Raw genomic sequence first — 7,360 nt, forward strand, 5'->3', positions numbered from 1 at the left:
CAACTGTCACTCAGGTCATGATCTTGCTGTTTGTGTGTTGGAGCCCCGCATCGGGCTCTGTGCTGAACGCTTCCTCTGAGCCAGGAGCCTGTGTGTCTGCTTCTCTCTCTGCCCCTCCCCAGCTTGTGCTCTTTCTCACTCTGTCTCTCTAAAACAAATAAATGTACAAAAACTTTTTAAAAAGGAAATAGAGCGGAACGTTGGTTCTGGTGTGCTTCTGCCCATATTAGTAGAGAGGGGCAATGTTGGCTGGGACATATGAAGAATGTGCTTACATGTGATGAAATGATTGTGGGAACGAGGCCTTGGTACTCTATTTATTCAAAAGCATTTTGGTGCACTGGTGAGGTCCAGGATCATGGTGTGTATGCACAAACTGTCTGTTATTTCCTTTGAGGGTAGTTCCATCCATTAGGGACAGGGGTCCATGTGGTACCCATTTGCATGATACTGTAGCTTGCCCCCCACCAGGGGTTCAGGGACAGTGGGCTACCTGTCCTCTGGGACATCACCTCTGGGAGCCCTGCATTGGGTCAGGAAAGGCTTGGAAAATCACTCCTCAACTGGGACCTCGGTTGGTGTAAGAGACATACACAGATTAGGGTAACCGTGTGTGAACTGAGACCAAGTTAGCAAAGCAACAATGGGACAGGAACGACTACAAGGTGAGCCAACTCTGTGCGTTCAAACAGGCATGGGGAAAAATGAGGAAAGAGACCATGACTTTCTCTTCTCCTTGTCCCACACAGGAGGCGTGATTCACCCCCAGCCACAGGCTTTGCCTACCCATGAGGATTCTCCCTGGACATCTTCACACACTCTGGGTATGGGCAGGGCCACATCTTTCTGAAGCCAAATTGAGAAGGGCCCAATGCAATAATACCTCTATCATTATTACAAACACCAGCAAACACCCAAGCTGAAACAAGTGAATGTTACTCTGAGACACTGTCCCTGAATAGTGTCCATGCAAACCCTCTTTCATCAAAAAAGCTCAAGAGTGGTGATGGAGACACACACTGCCAGAAATCATCACCACACATGAGATTTGGAGAAAGTTGAGAATCCGGAATAAGAAACACCCGTGGGCTTAGGCCTAGGGAGCCCTCTGAAGGACACCACCTGGGTGCTCTGTCAGCAAGTACCCAGCCGACTTTCTTTAGGAGCCAGGGATTTCTGGCTTGGACTATCCGTGCCATTTTCTCCATTAGGTGAGGGAGGCAGCAGTGTTTGTGCTGTAACTATGGGGACCTGAGGGGTCTTGCTCAGGAATCTGCTACACTACCTTGGTTCCCTCATTCCTGGCAGGGGCTCTTCCACTGCAGAGCCCCTCCTGGTTCCTACTGTCCATGTGCAAACTGCTTCTCAGGATGAAGGCACCTCAGTCATCCAGGACAGTGAGGCCAGCTGGCTCCCCTTTACCCTCCATAGCACAGCAGGCCAAGCCCCAATATGCAGGGTCTAAAGGCCTTTCCTTTGGTAGAGTGGAGCCTGGTAGCTTTCACTGAGCCCAGGAACAGAGTGTGAGATTGCAGCCAAACCAGGTTTGCCAATTGAGTGAGTGATGGCTCCATGGCCCCTAAGGGAGAAAACATATGCTTTGGGAGACACACAGCAAGGGAAAAGAAGTGGGCACCAGGATGGCCCAAACTCAGCAATTCCAGTGGGAATGGGGATGTCCTTGGCACAGAATGAGGCCAGCTCCCTGCCCAAATCTCTGGCCCTGCCTACAAACCAAATATCCTCTGCTGGGGTCCTTCAAATGCCCTCAGCATTGAAGGCACAAGAATGGCCTCATACTTCTGAAACAAAAAGAATTATTGAAGGAGCCCTGTGGCAAAATCTCACACACCCCCATCACAAGGACTGGACCACACTACCAGATGGAAGGCAGAGGATAGGACTCTTGAAACACTGATTCTGAATGGATTGCGGGAAGAACCATGTTTTCCCAAGAGGTCAAGGTGAATAAGGACGGCCAGAGCTCTAAGGGCATGGAAGAGAAATTCTATGGATGTGGGAATGCCCAGAGCCTGTTCCTGGCAACCTGGCGGTTAGAAGGAGAACACTAGAATGCTTCGGCAAAAACACCTTCTCAAGTCTCCATCTGGGAGCCCTGTCAGCTCCAGGCCTGCTGTCTTCCTTCAGAGAGACCTAGAGGGCCCTGGGACTTGGTTGGCTCTTGTTGCTATTCACATCATTGAATGGAGTGAGCAGTGACAGTGCTGTAGCTGGGAGGTGCCCCAAGCTGTGGTCCCAAAGTGTGGAGACGGGCTTTTTGCTGCCCTCTTCCTGTAACCGGGTCTTTGTGCTGACCAACTTCTGGAGCCTAATGCTCCTGTGTGAACTGCTTTTCAGAAGGAAGGCACTTCAATCAGGCAGCGCAAGGAGGCGATCTGGCTCCACTCCCCCCACCCTTTGTTACAAACAGGCAACCAGTAGGGCCACGGATATGAAGAATATTATCTTTTGGGATATCTGATGCTGATAGCTCTAAATAAGCAAGGGACAGAGTAAGAACCCTATGCCTGCCCATGGGTGCCTGCTAAGTGTCAGCTCCAAGCCTCCTAAGGACGAATCAACAGGGAGTCAGAAGAGATGGCTGCAGCCAGGACCAAAGGGCATTCAATATTTCCATCCAATGGGAATGTGATCAATGTGGGATGGAGATCTTTATCTTCATTTCCACGAGTCCCAGCAAGGGAACAAGCTTCTGGCTTATATATCTGCCTAAGCTTCTCCACACACAACTCTCAGCTGGACCCCCATCTGATGCCCTCTGGCACTTCATGTCTTTCCAAGAAACTTGACAGCTAACGAATTGGTCAAAAAATGATTTAAGCAATATAACAGAAAAAGAATTTAGAATAATAGTCATAAAATCAATTGCTGGGCTTGAAAAAAGTATAGAGGACAGCAGAGAATCTATTGCTGCAGAGATCAAAGGACTAAGAAATAGTCATGAGAAACTAAAAAATGCTATAAATGAGGTGCAAAATAAAATGGAGGCGACCACAGCACGGATTGAAGAGGCAGAGGAGAGAATAGGTGAATTAGAAGATAAAATTATGGAAAAAGAGGAAGCTGTGAAAAAAGAGAGATAAAAAAATTCAGGCATATGAGGGGAGAATTAGAGAACTAGGTGATGCAATCAAATGGAACAATATCCATATAATAGGAATTCCAGAAGAGGCAGAGAGAGAGAAAGGGGCTGAAGGTGTACTTGAACAAATCATAGCCAAGAACTTCCCTGATCTGGGGAAGGAAAAAGGTACTGAAATCCAAGAGGCACAGAGAAGTCCCTTCAGACGTACCTTGAATCGATCTTCTGCACGACATATTATAGTGAAACTGGCAAAATACAAGGATAAAGAGAAAATTATGAAAGGAGCTAGGGATAAACAGGTTCTAACCTAAAAAGGGAGACCCATAAGACTAGTGGCAGACCTATCTACTGAAACTTGGCAGGCCACAAAGGAAGGGCAGGAAATCTTCAATGTGATTAATAGGAAAAATGTGCAGTTGAGAATCCTTTATCCAGCAAGTCTGTCATTCAAAACAGGAGAGATAAAGGTCTTCCCAAACAAACAAAAACTGAAGGAATTCATCACCACTAAACCAGCCCTACAAGAGATCCTAAGGGAGATTCTGTGAGAGAAATGTTGCAAGGACCACAAAGTACCAGAGACGGCGCTACAAGCATGAAACCTACAGACATCACAATGACTCTAAACACAATGACTCTATTATCTTTCAATAGTAACACTGAATGTAAAGGGACTAAATGCACCAACCAAAGACATAGGGTATCAGAATGGATAAAAACAAGGTCCATCTATTTGCTGCCTACAAGGGACTCATTTTAGACCTGAGGACACCTCCAGATTGAAAGTGAGGGGATGGAGAACTATCTTTCATGCTACTGGGAGCCAAAAGAAAGCTGGAGTAGCCATACTTACATCAGACAAACTGGACTTTAAATTAAAGGCTGTAACAAGAGATGAAGAAGGGCATTATATAATAATCAGAGGGACTATCCATCAGGAAGAGCTAACAATTATAAATGTCTATGCGCAGAATATGGAGCCCCCAAATATATAAAACAATTAATCACAAACATAAGCAACCTTATTGATAAGAATGTGGTAATTGCAGGGGACTTTAATACTCCACTTACAACAATAGATAGATCATCTAGACACAGGATCAATAAAGAAACAAGGGCCCTGAATGATACATTGGATCAGATGGACTTGACAGATATATTTAGAACTCCGTATCCCAAAGCAACAGAATATACTTTCTTCTCGAGTGCACATGGAACATTCTCCAAGATAGATCACACACTGGGTCACAAAACAGCCCTTCATAAGTATGAAACAATTGAGATCATACCATGCACACTTTCAGACCACAGTGCTATGAAGCTTGAAATCAACCACAGGAAAAAGTCTGGAAAACCTCCAAATACATGGAGGTTAAAGAACATCTACTAAACAATGAATGGGTCAACCAGGAAATTAGAGAATAAATTTAAAAATATACGGAAACAAATGAAAATGAAAATACAACAACCCAAACACTTTGGGATGCAGCGAAGGCAGTCCTGAGAGGAAAATACATTGCAATCCAGGCCTATCTCAAGAAACAAGAAAAATCCCAAATACCCAAATACCCAATATACCAAATACCAAATACCCAATATACCAAATACCAAATACCCAAATACCCAATATACCAAATACCCAAATATAACAGCACACCTAAAGGAACTAGAAGCAGAACAGCAAAGACACCCCAGACCCAACAGAAGAAGAGAAATAAGAAAGATCAGAGCAGAAATAAACAAGATAGAATCTAAAAAAATGTAGAGCAGATCAATGAAACCAAGAGTTGGTTTTTTGAAAAAATAAACAAAATTGATAAACCTCTAGCCAGGCTTCTCAAAAAAAAAAAGGGGGGGGAGAGGACCCAAATAGATAAAACCATGAATGAAAATAGAATTATTACAACCAATCCCTCAGAAATACAAGCAATTATCAGGGAATACTATGAAAAATTATATGCCAACAAACTGAACAACTTGGAAGAAGTGGACAAATTCCTAAGCACCCACACACTTCCAAAACTCAAACAGGAAGAAATAGAAAACTTGAACAGACCCATAACCAGTGAAGAAATTGAATCAGTTATCAAAAATCTCCCAACAAATAAGAGTCCAGGACCAGATGGCTTCCCTGGGGAATTCTACCAGACATTTAAAGCAGAGATAATACCTATCCTTCTCAAGCTGTCCCAAAAAATAGAAAGGGAAGGAAAACTTCCAGACTCATTCTATGAAGCCAGCATTACTTTGATTCCTAAACCAGAGACCCAGTAAAAAAAAGAAAACTACAGGCCAATATCCCTGATGAATATGGATGCAAAAATTCTCAATAAAATACTAGCAAATCGAATTCAACAGCATATAAAAAGAATTATTCACCATGATCAAGTGGGATTCATTCCTGGGATGCAGGACTCGTTCAATATTCGCAATCAGTCAATGTGATATATCACATTAATAAAAGATAAGACCCATATGATCCTGTCAATTGATGCAGAAAAAGCATTTGACAAAATTCAGCATCATTTCTTAATAAAAACCCTCGAGAAAGGCGGGATAGAAGGAACATACTTAAACATCATAAAAGCCATTTATGAAAAGCCCACAGCTAAAATCATCCTCAATGGGGAAAAACTGACAGCTTTCCCCCTGAGATCAGGAACACGACAGGGATGTCCACTCTCACCGCTGTTGTTTAACATAGTGTTGGAAGATCTAGCATCAGCAATCAGACAACAAAAGGAAATCAAAGGCATCAAAATTGGCAAAGGTGAAGTCAAGCTTTCACTTTTTGCAGATGACACGATATTATACATGGAAAACCCGAGAGACTCCACCAAAATTCTGCTAGTACTGATACATGAATTTGGCAAAGTCGCATGATACAAAAATCAATGTACAGAAATCAGTTGCATTCCTATACACTAATAAGCAACAGAAAGACAAATAAAGAAACTGATCCCATTCACAATTGCACCAAGAACCATAAAATACCTAGGAATCAACCTAGCCAAAATGTAAAAGATCTGTATGCTGAAAACTATAGAAAGCTGATGAAGGAAATTGAAGAAGGTACAAAGAAATGGAAAAGCATTCTGCGCTCATGGATTGGAAGAATACATATTAAAATGTCAATACTACCCAAAGCTATCTACACATTCAATGCAATACCAATCAAAATTGCACAAGCATTCTTCTCGAAGCTAGAACAAGCAATCCTAAATTTTGTATGGAACCACAAAAGACCCTGATTAGCCAAAGTAATTTTGAAGAAGAAGACCAAAGCGGGAGGCATCACAATCCCAGACTTTAGCCTCCACTACAAAGCTGTAATCATCAAGACAGCATAGTATTGGCACAAAAACAGACACATAGACCAATGAAATAGAATAGAGAACCCAGAATTGGACCCAAAAATGTATAGCCAACTAATCTTTGACAAAGCAGGAAAGAATATCCATTGGAAAAAAGTCTCTTTAACAAATGGTGCTGGGAGAACTGGACAGCAACATGCAGAAGAATGAAAGTAGACCACTTGCTTACACCATTCACAAAAATAAACTCAAAATGGATAAAGGACCTGAATATGAGACGGGAAACCATCAAAACCCTAGAGGAGAAAGCAGGAAAAAAACCTCTCTGACTTCAGCTGCAGTAATTTCTTACTTGACACATCCCCAAAGGCAAGGGAATTAAAAGCAAAAATGAACTATTGGGACCTCATGAAGATAAAAGCTTCTGCACAGCAAAGGAAACAATCAACAAAACTAAAAGGCAACCAACGGAATGGGAAAAGATATTTGCAAATGACATATGGGACAAAGGCCTAGTATCCAAAATCTATAAAGAACTCACCAAACTCCACACCCGAAAAAAATAATCCAGTGAAGAAATGGCCAGAAAACATGAATAGACACTTCTCTAAAGAAGACATCCAGATGGCCAACAGGCACATGAAAAGATCCTCAACATCGCTCCTCATCAGGGAAATACCAATCAAAACCACACTGAGATACCACCTCACACCAGTCAGAGTGGCTAAAATGTACAAATCAGGGGACTATACATGCTGGAGAGGATGTGGAGAAACGGGAACCCTCTTGCACTATTGGTGGGAATGCAAACTGGTGCAGCCACTCTGGAAAACAATGTGGAGGTTCCTCAGAAAATTAATAGATCTAGCCTATAACCCAGCAATAGCACTGCTAGGAATTTACCCAAGGGATACAGGAATGCTGATGCATAGGGGCACTT

This window comes from Panthera tigris, chromosome B4, assembly GCF_018350195.1.
Source record: "Panthera tigris isolate Pti1 chromosome B4, P.tigris_Pti1_mat1.1, whole genome shotgun sequence".
Taxonomy (NCBI): Eukaryota; Metazoa; Chordata; class Mammalia; order Carnivora; family Felidae; genus Panthera; species Panthera tigris.